The 11,125-nt window shown below is 36.7% G+C and overlaps 1 pseudogene; it reads left to right on the forward strand.

Moving 5' to 3' along the window:
* The first annotated feature begins 251 nt into the window (after nt 1-251).
* On the forward strand, nt 252-6,247 carry LOC120152955 (annotated as a pseudogene).
* Nucleotides 6,248-11,125: the final 4,878 nt, after the last annotated feature.

Here is an 11,125-nt window from a genome sequence, read left to right on the forward strand (position 1 = left end):
AAAATAGATTTAGTGGCAGAACCTAGAAATTACTCTGGGCGATAGATTTTCAATACAAAGGAGCCAAGTATAAGCAAGCCGCTAGGGTTGCTGACGCTCACGTTAACTGGTAATTATCGCCGCCGTCTTCGAGTTGTAGCTCGAGTTCATTCAGCTTGCATTGCGATTCGCCCTGGTACGTCGCCTTCATTTCTCTGTATTTTTTCTTCCAGTATCAATCGGTCCATATTTGATTTGTGATCGGTAAAAATAGTTATCTTTTTCTTTGTTGTTGTTGTTGTTGCAAGTTTAAGAGTTTTAGAAAAATATCAATCCTTTTTTCCCTCCTGAAAGAGAAAAGAAAGCCTTGAATGTAAAATTAGGGTTCGTGTTTTCCTTACTTCTGTCGTCAATAAATTCTTAAACGGCACATCATTTAATTTTAATTTAGATTGATTTTATGAAATAAAACGAAGTGGAAGTAGAGCGTGTGATTTTCGTAGAATTCTACCTAGCACACTCAGCATCGATTATTTTAGATTGCTCCGAGGGTGTTTGAGAAGCTAATCTGTGTTTCTCTGTCTGTACTTGTGATTGACTAATTGGGAAATTGTTCTGTTGTTGGCACCGAAAATTTGATGGTATTTATCTTCAAAATTTAAGGCTCCTTTGGGACCTATGGGCATTGTTAGAGAACAAATTTTAGAAAGAATTGTTCTTGAAGCTTGTGAACATTGATACATGAGAATGGAATCCAATTTTATTTGCTCCTTGCGTCATAAAATGGATATATATATATATATTTGTTATGCGATGGATTATTTATGTACCCACTTTGAGGTATTATTTTCCCATTTTGTAGTTGGAGGAGAGATGACTAAGAAAAAGAATCCTCTGGTATTCTTAGATGTTTCAATCGGTGGAGATCCAGTGGAAAAAGTTGTTATTGAGGTAAGCTAAAAGCCAGCTTCTTGACTTTAACTATGTTTTTATATATGATAGTAAAATTTAGAATTCACCTGGGACTAACCTGTGTTTTAAAAAGCGCGCCTGAGGCGCTTTGAGGCGCTAGGCGAGACGAGGCGTTTAGAAAAAAGCCTCCGACCACCAAGGCGGCGGCGAGTACAAGAGGCGGCGATTCAGTCGTCGGAGGCGGCGAGAGGCGACGAGGCGACGAGGCGATGCTTTTAGCGATTCACGTACAATGACCCATTTTAAATTTTGGGTCTGGGCTCGATTTTCTTCCAACAGTCAGACCTTTAATCTTCCAACAGTCAAACCTTTTAAAATTCCAATTACTTATATTATTGTATTCCTGGAACTTTGAACTGTCTCTTGACCTTCTAACGTCCAATTTTTTAATTACTGTATGTCCATAAATCATGATCCAAGCTCTAGTTTCTCCGATGCATACCCTGGAGCTTCTTTTCCCTCCTAAAATTTTCTCTCCCTCCTCCATTCATGCTTAATTCAGCGATTGTTCTACGTTGAAGTTGAAAGCAGACTCCTTTCTCAGTTTCTCCTATCTCCTTTCTCGATTTCTCCATTAAGGCAAGTCTTAATTTTAAAATTTGTATCACTGTAGTGTATGTACAATCGCTTTCTTTTCCCCTCCACTCCTACATGGTTAATTTACTTCACTGTAATTTGTTTAATTGCTTCATCTTCAATGTAATTTGTTTAATTGTTTATATATTGGAAGACACAAGCTTTCTTTATCGGTTATCACAGCTGTAGATATATAATCCGCTTCATTGTTAAGGTGATCTGCTTACTTGTTATTTTGTTAAGGTAATCTGTTTAATTGTTTATCTATAATATGTTTAATTGTTAGGTAATCTGTTTAGAATTTAGATATATAATCATTAAGGTTTTCGCCATTAAGGTATTGTTTAGATAATCTGTTCATAGAAATATAGAATTTACTCATTTTAGGCTTTTAAGCACAATGTAAATATGTAATTTGTTTATAGATAATCCTGCTCAATATGCATTCTGTTTAATTTATAGATTCTGTTTATAGTTTTCTGTTTTAATCTGTTAGTTATAATATGTTAGTTTACTGTTTTTATTGCTAATTGTTAGTTATAATATGTTTTTTGCTTTTCCAAAAAAAAAAGCTTACTGTTTATATTGCTAATCTGTTAGTTTATAGATATATATCTGTTAGTTTTCTGTTTTCAGTCTATTGCTAATCTGTTTTTACTTCATACACTTCATATAAATTCTGTTATAAATATATAATTTGTTAGTTTCTGTTTTGATACATTTTGTTGTTATGTATTTTTTGCTATGTATTGTATTTTATGTTTTTATAGATTGCTGCTATGTTTATTTAGATAGTTAGATTGTTTTTCTAAAATGGCCACCGACGATGCTACCGGTTCCGCTGATGATGCAATTGATCCGGGGAGGAAATATAGTATACCTATGCTACTTGGTGTTTTTGCTTATTAAGTTTTTTTGGTTTGAAATATGGTTATAAAATATTACAATGTTTTGTAAAATTAAGCGCCTCACGTACGTGAATCTCTCGCCTCAAAGCGCCTCAAAAAATTGAGGCTCTCGGGTAGCTAATCGCCTTGGAGCGCCTCACGCCTTTTAAAACACAGGGACTAACACTTCCAAGTAAGGATAAAGTTCTTTTTCCCCCACTTTGACAGCTATTTGCAGATGTCGTTCCCAAGACAGCTGAGAATTTCCGGGCACTATGTACAGGTATCTGTAAAAAAGTTCAATATTTAGTAACTCATGTTATATTTACAGTTGATTTGTTAGCCTGGTGTAATTCAATTGGTTTTGCTTACAGTAGTTACCTTTTTCAGTGTATTGGTATCCGTGAACCTGTCGTCAATTATTTTTAAGGTCTTTATAGGTTCCTTATAATGTCTCTAGTACTGTAGACTTTGTAGTCTATGGATACAAGATTTGGTAATCTCATAAATATTCTCTTTGACTAGGACAAATCGCATGAAGCCTTGCTTCACAAATTACTTCTTGAATTTTCCTAGCAAACAAGTATGTTAGGGTTTGGTTATTCTGAACTGTGTCAAACTGTAGGTGAAAAGGGAATTGGCAAATCTACTGGGAAACCCTTGCACTATAAAGGAACTTTTTTTCATCGAATAATCAAAGGATTCATGGCTCAGGTATGTTATTTGTTCCTTCCCTTCATATTAATAAATGGAAAAATGTTTACTATGAGGATTGTCTCATATTTTATTTTAGTAAAGTTCCTACTTTTTCTAGTGTTTTCTTACTAGTGATGCAATTTTTGTTTAATAAAGAATGTACGTTTAGTTGGCTTATATTTACTATTCTGTCTTGATATTATTCTGCTGATAGGATGCTGCTTTCTCATCCCTGTTGTTTGCTAAAATGTTCTTTTGCTTTAATCTTATATAAGCATTTTAAATTACCATTTTTCCTGAAGCAATAAAGTTAGGACTTAAAGTTAGCTTCCCAAAATCATTAGAAAATGCTTTAGAGATAATTAGGTATTCTCTGCTGATATTAACTGGTAATTCTTAGAGTTTGCTTTGTAGGATGGATTGAAGAGTGAAAAGAAGAAAATTGGAAGGGAAAAGAAAAAAGGAGGAAAACATGTATTTATTTTCTTCTATATTGTGCTTGGTAGAAAAGATTGAAAAGTAGAAAGAAAAATAATTTTGCTTACATCCATTGCTTTATATGATTGAGACATGCGAGAAAGGAAAATGAAAAATTATATTATTTTACCATTATACTATATACATATTGTAAGTTAACATGAAAAGATGAAATAAAAAGATGGATATTCCTATAAATATTGTTTCATCTGCAAAAGTATGTACCTGACAGTTATAATTTATTTTCTGTTTTATGTTGGTTTTATAGGGTGGTGACTTTTCAATGGGAAATGGTATGCTTGCACTTTCCAATCCATGGAAAACGTTTTATTTGACACTAAATTATGCCCAGACTTGTAGGAAAGACCTTTAATGGTTGCAGGCACTGGTGGAGAAAGTATTTATGGAGGGAAGTTTGCAGGTAGGCCTTTGCATGTGAGCTCTTAAATTGTCTTCTAATAGATTGATTTAGAACTTACATCAAATTTTATGTTTCCTTGCAGATAGACTTAAACTAGCTCATGATGGTCCTGGCGTTCTCTCTATGGCAAACAGTGGTCCAAGCACAAATGGGTCTCAATTCTTTATAACCTTCAAGCGTCAACCCCATCTTGATGGGTATTTAATATTTGCTTATTACTTATTTATGAATTACAACTTGAAAGATGAAACTTTCCTATGCTGCTTAAGCAACAATGAAAAAAATCTGCTCAGTAGGTTGAATAGTGGAAGCTCTGTTTTTGGTCCAATCACTTTAACCAGCCGCCCAACTGAAATGATTACAATATTGAATCCATGATGATATTAGATATAGTAGATACTTAACAAAAAAATGTGTTCGGCTTAGGGTTTGATTAACACAGAACTAAGAGGTTAAGGGTTCAAGTGCCACCTGTTTGAAAGTGTTATTATTAATAAAATAGTACGGTTCAACCAGTTGGTCCATCTGAGCGGTGTGGTTTTTTTATTCACTACTTAGCACTGGATTTCTCATTTATGATTGGTTGGCAGGAAGCATGTTGTTTTGGCAAGGTAATTAGGGAATGGATGTTTTGAAGAAGATTGAGCAAGTTGGAACAGGCGATGGAAAGCCTTCTCAACCTGTAAAAATATCAGACTGTGGTGAATACTCTGAAAGTAAACTTCAGGATGCTGTTGGGAAAGCTGAAGGTACTGCTGTGAAGTTTTAAACAGCAATTCGTGATTTTTGATCAATTGCCAACTTTTCGCTACATGGCTTTTCTTTTTCAGGGAAGAAATCAAAAAACTTGCTTCTTTTGACAGTTCTGACGACCAAGTGAAGAGAAGCAGAAAGTCTTAAAGGATAGAAGGAGTAAAAGAAAAGAAGATATTCTCATCTGATTCCTACAGCTTTGACTCTGACTCTGATTCCTATTCTTCAGATTCAGAGTCAGATGACTCTCCATCTGAATCAAGCAATTCAGATCAATCAACCCGCAGATTCTATACAAGCCCGGCAAGAGGCCATAGTCCACCCAGGTTCTCTCTCTTAACTTTCTCTGGTGTATTTATGTATGCCTTGTCAAAATTGTCTTGCATAGCTTTGACGTTTTGTTTGTTTTCAGTGCATTACACATTGATTCATTCTGAGATGGAATTCGTTGTTAGCAAGTAGTCATTGGTCTATACGTTGAAATCTGTTTTCATCAATTGGTCATTGCTTCAGCTATATTCTTGCTTACCTGATACAATATATAATATTTTTTAGTACTTTTCATATAGGCTTTAGTTAATCAAACACTTTCAAAACTAAAATACCTATTTAATTTAGACAAGTTAGTTTTCAGCTTCTAAAATAGGTTCAATGTATTGTTTTCCCATTAAAAGTTCCCTAAAATATGTTTGTGTTTTTCTAATAAAAATAAAAAACCTAAAGGAGAAATCATTGTGAATAACCTCTATTCTGTTAATTTCCATGTTAATTGGCCTGTTGGTACGATGTGGAAAAGAATTCTAAATTTGAATATTGGATCATCCATTTGCTCATTTACGTTAATCTAAGTTTGAATATTTCATATATGTAATTTATAGTGTTTTTTTTTACTCTACTCTAGCGAGCAAATATGTTGTAGAAAACTGGAAAATAATTTATGTTCATTTGTAGATATGGGCGCAGGAGTAGGAGTGTTTCTCGCGGCCCAGTTGGTTATCGGGGAATACAGAGATCGAAGCCAGAGCCACAGTCCTATTAGAAGTCCAAGTCCTAGAGACAAACGGCCAGCCATGAGCAAGGGGTTGAAATCTCGTCTTGGTCCTCGAGTCGATGATCACTGCTCCCCATGCAAAGACAAATCAGGGTCAAGGTCCTCTAGGTCGAGTCGTGGGTCTTCGCCTTCTAAAGCTGCTGATATCTCACCACCAAGAGATCGCAACAGAAGGTCTGCATCCCGTGACAAGTCCAAATCAAGCTCCCCATTGGGACGGAGAGGATTGGTATCTTATGCAGACTAAATCGGGCAATATTGATTGCACTTAGGTTTGCAACAAAAGAGGGAGTAGATTTTGGTTTATGACATTTAATTTGCTATTACCAATTTTCAGATTGTGGATTTAGTTGCAAAATAGTTATAGTTTTTCTTTGGCCAGCGACCATAGAAAGACAATGAGAACTTAACTGGAACAGCCAGCCTGCAAGGGATATATACTTACCGATGCATGCTGCTAGGAACTGTTTTTATTATTTATTTATTTTAATGCTGCTAGATACTTTTTAGACATTATCCGTTGCATGAGAGTTGGTTTGGTGCTGAAATCTTTGCCTTAATGGTCTAAAGCTTTTCTGTTCGCAGGAATGTTATAAAGCATAAGACGTGGATATAACAAAAACACAAAATCTACTGATTTATTCGGTCCAATCATTTTATGAGACATGAATTCCTGTAAATAATTTACACATTATATACACTAGGAAGGCTAAGCTCATATGGCGGCGCCTGCAGGAGATTTTGTTGCAATTGCCCCACTTATCTCAACTCAAAACTGTCAGTTTCTGAGCTTTCAGAGCGGTCGAGCCTCAAACGACTGGATAGGTACACTTTATAAAGATACAGACATGGTTAAATCACAGAAATTGAGTGGAAAATGTTAAGGGGGAGGCGGAGATTTGTTAACAGGAACTCCTGCCCCCAAGTTAAAGGACCTGAAGCATAGAAATCCTCCACCGAGGACGTGGGTAGATCCCTTTTGTCGCACAATTAAGGGAATGACGACTCGGTGCTCACAATTGAAGAGTATACTACCTTGTTACATTGTGAGGAAATCATAATGGACCGGGTCTTCATCAAATACATCAAAAGTCAGCATTTCAAGAATGGGTTAACAAAGGTTGCAGGGGTTGATGAAAAGTGGATAATTGATCGAATTCAACACAGACAAAGGAGAAGGAATTGCTTGTACTCACATTAAGCAATTAATGAAGAATCATTCTGACGAATGGAAGGTGATCGATCTTTTCGCTCTAGGTATATCTGACCTAGTTATCTTCCGTAAAACCTTAGGATACATTGAGGCAACTATGGTGAAATTATTCGAACAACTACCTAAGCGAGTGAACTCTACACCAACAATCATAGCTGAGACCTTTCGTTCATTAAACCAATGTAGAAGGACTGGTGGAGGACGTTTTATAGGATGCACACAGCTAATTCAGGTTTGAATTCATAGTCATTTTTGGAAAACTAATGGGATTTCCTACCGTTGATTCAGTATGACATATTCACCTTTGGAGGAATTCCTTACACAAGAAAGGCGAGAAGGCGTTCTGAAGGAAAAAATGGGCAAAAGTATTTATGAACCTCCATGACAAAGACATCGTATGGAGAGCCCTTTGACTGACTCATAGTGTCATTCTTTACCGATATGGAGATTCAGGAGTAGTAATGTTACTTGGGCTGTGGGGAGGAGTTGGCTATTCTACGCTTTTAGCACTTCGACAGTATGAGGCACGTCAGTTTGTCCCAGTCACACATGAAATATTTGGATCAAAATTCACATATTATGAGGACAACTACAAGAAGAAGGTCAAAGACGTTGCTGAATCATTGAAGAAAATATTATGTACTGATGTTGTGTCTGCCAAGGACATGCTTACTCTAGAATATATGGAATGGAGGAAGTTAAAGAAAAATGATACCAATTTTTTACCAGATCAGGAAGATACTCGGAGCATTAAGGAGCATCTTAAACCAGTTCCCTCTGAGCTGGAAATAACAAAGGAGTTTTATGCTGAAAAAGAGGAACTGAGGCATAGATTGAGGGAGTTGGAGGGTGAAAAGTTCCAGTGAAAGTTGGACGCTGATACTTAAAAAGACCTGGCAGATAGATTGGAAAAGAAAGAAAAGAAAGTCTGCTATGAGTTGGAAGATCTGAGGAAAGGCGATCAAGAACAGGTCCAGAAAAATACCAGTTTGAAAATATCTTCAGAGTATTGGAGAGATGAAGCCGACTGCTTGAAGAGGAAATTTGAGCCTCAAAATGACAGGGAAGCGCTGAAAAATCAATTAAGGGCTTCTCAAAGACAGTTATCAGAAAGCCAACACCAAAATAAGCGACTGAAGACTAAGGTAACTGATCTGGAGGGGTCCCTTCAAAGGCAACATGAGCAAGATAGTAAAACTACAGCCGAATTAGAGAGCATTTTGGACAAATTCAAGAAGAAGGAAAATGAACTCCAAATAGTTCCTTTTGATGAAGAACTCCAGTGGCGTTTTCGTTGGGAATAGGCTCATCAAAGGGTGAAGGATAGAGATTCAGTTATTGAGGACTTTTAAGAGAAGGTATAGAAAGAAGCTCGTCACTTGTATGGTACTGAAAGAGAAGCTGGTGTGGTTAGACAAGGTATTCAACCAACAACAGATGAAGCAAGAAGACTCGTTAATCTACTAGAAGTTGTTTGGGGTCTAGACAATCTAGCTAGAATGTACCATTAAATGTTTTTGCTCTCTTAGTAATGACACTTTTGTCTCAATAAAGAGTATTTATAATAACAGAATTTTTGGATCAATGACTCGAAAGTTTCATGCATCTTGCATTTTTACATTTTCTTTCATTTTCATTTCTTTACATTTAAAATCAACTAACAGAAAATGTCTCATCACAAAAAAGAACAAGCACTAGACACACCTCATCCTCACAATACCCGCTTAAAGAAGAAGAAAATGGAAGCTAAGATCGTTCAACTTGAGGAAAACATGTTGAAATTGCAAAGAGATCTTGAGGATAAAATAAGTTAGAATCATCAAAATACTCTGGATTCCATCACTAGGAACCAAGATTCATCGGTCGATCATAGTGTTGCAAGGTTGTCTGGCTTGAATCAGATGAATGCTCATGGGGTAGGGGCATCCGAAGGGGTAGCTGTACCACCCACTCCATAGCTGGTTATCTCACTTGGATTCTTATCAGGAGTTCTAGGGGACTCATATGCTGCAAAAGCACAAGCTTCTGTAACCAACTCTCAGAATAATCCAGATGATTATCGTATTCCAGATTTTGATGAGGAAGTCAAAGCAAAAAAGATGGAGGAAAATATTAAGTATTTGGAAGACCAAATGAAAACAGTTAAAGGAGATGACAACTATTATGGAGTCGATGCTCTAGATTTAAGTCTGGTCTCAGATTTGGTTCTTCCCCCCAAGTTTAAAGTTTTAGATTTTGAGAAGTTTGATGGGAACAGTTGCCCCTCAGCTCACATTACCATGTTCTGTCAAAAATAATAAGATGTTAGGAATGACCAGCTCTTGATTCACTGTTTACAGGAGAGTCTGGTTGGTTCAGCCATCTGGTGGCATAATCAGCTGAATCGTTCTCACATCAAGACATGGAAATATCTTGCCAATTCATTCTTGGAACAATACAAACATGTGAATGACATGAGAAAAGATCGTGTTATGCTGCAAAGTATGTAGAGAAAACATAACGAAAGTTTCAGGCAATATGCACAACGATGAAGGGATTTAGCTATGCAGGTTCATCCACCTTTGGATGAAAAAGAAACAAGAAAGCTCTTCATAGATACTTTGAAGGCTCTTTTCTTGGGCATCTGGTTGTAATTACATCCGAGAACTTTCTGATCTAGTTATGACCGAGAAATGGTGGTGACATCCATTAAACAAGGAAAGATAGAAGGGGAGTCCAACAGAAGACCTCCCATGAAGAAAAGAGTAGGAGAGATCAACAACATTAGCAATTATAACACTGGAAAAAATTTTACGATCTCTAAATCAAAACCAACTACAGTTGTACCATCAGGTACTTCTAGACAAGAATTGAGGAACCAAGGAAAGAAAGATAAAAGAAACATTTTGATCTTATTCCGATGACTTATAAAGAACTTTATCAGTAACTTTTTGACACACACGTGGTGTCGCTATACCCAGTGGAACATCTAAAATCACATACACCAGGTGGTATGATGAAAATGCACATTGTGAATATAATGGTAGTGTCCCGGGGCATGCTATTGAAAACTGTCTCGCCTTTGAGAAGTTTGTTCAAAGGATGCGCAACAAGAACTGGATTCATTTCAATAACTCAGATTCATCCAATGTTGCATAGAATCCTTTACCTGATCACCAAGAGACTGAATTAATGCAATTACTGAGAGAAGGGAAGAAGGTCAAGACCAAGTTTCCAAAGTGAAGTCACCTCTAGCTTGGGTATGGAGGCAAATGATAAATGTATGGTTTCTTGCACTGTATCCTAGCACATCAGATTGAAAAGGTGGCAATCATTGTTGTTATCTCATGAGGACGAACATGGTGTGAAAGAATGTGTCGAATTTAAAGCATTGATCCAGCTAGATGGATAAAAAAGATGGAATTTTACAAAGAAGCAAGGACACTCTAGAAGTGGATGTTTGTGCAACTGGAGATACATCTGAAAATGGATACGGTGCGACTGATAATTACCCCTTAGAATCATCAAAATACTCTGGATTCCATCACTAGGAACCAAGATTCATCGGCGATCATAGTGTTGCAAGGTTGTCTGGCTTGAATCAGATGAATGCTCAGGGGTAGGGGCATCCGAAGGGGTAGCTGTACCACCCACTCCATAGCTGGTTATCTCACTTGGATTCTTATCAGGAGTTCTAGGGGACTCATATGCTGCAAAAGCACAAGCTTCTGTAACCAACTCTCAGAATAATCTAGATGATTATCGTATTCCAGATTTTGATGAGGAAGTCAAAGCAAAAAAGATGGAGGAAAATATTAAGTATTTGGAAGACCAAATGAAAACATTTAAAGGAGATGACAACTATTATGGAGTCGATGCTCTGGATTTAAGTCTGGTCTCAGATTTGGTTCTTCCCCCCAAGTTTAAAGTTTTAGATTTTGAGAAGTTTGATGGGAACAGTTGCCCCTCAGCTCACATTACCATGTTCTGTCGAAAATAATAAGATATGTTAGGAATGACCAGCTCTTGATTCACTGTTTACAGGAGAGTCTGGTTGGTTCAGCCATCTGGTGGCATAATCAGCTGAATCGTTCTCACATCAAGACATGGAAATATCTTGC

This window comes from Hibiscus syriacus, unplaced genomic scaffold (assembly GCF_006381635.1).
Source record: "Hibiscus syriacus cultivar Baekdansim isolate YM2019G1 unplaced genomic scaffold, ASM638163v2 tig00111096_pilon, whole genome shotgun sequence".
Classification (NCBI taxonomy): Eukaryota; Viridiplantae; Streptophyta; class Magnoliopsida; order Malvales; family Malvaceae; genus Hibiscus; species Hibiscus syriacus.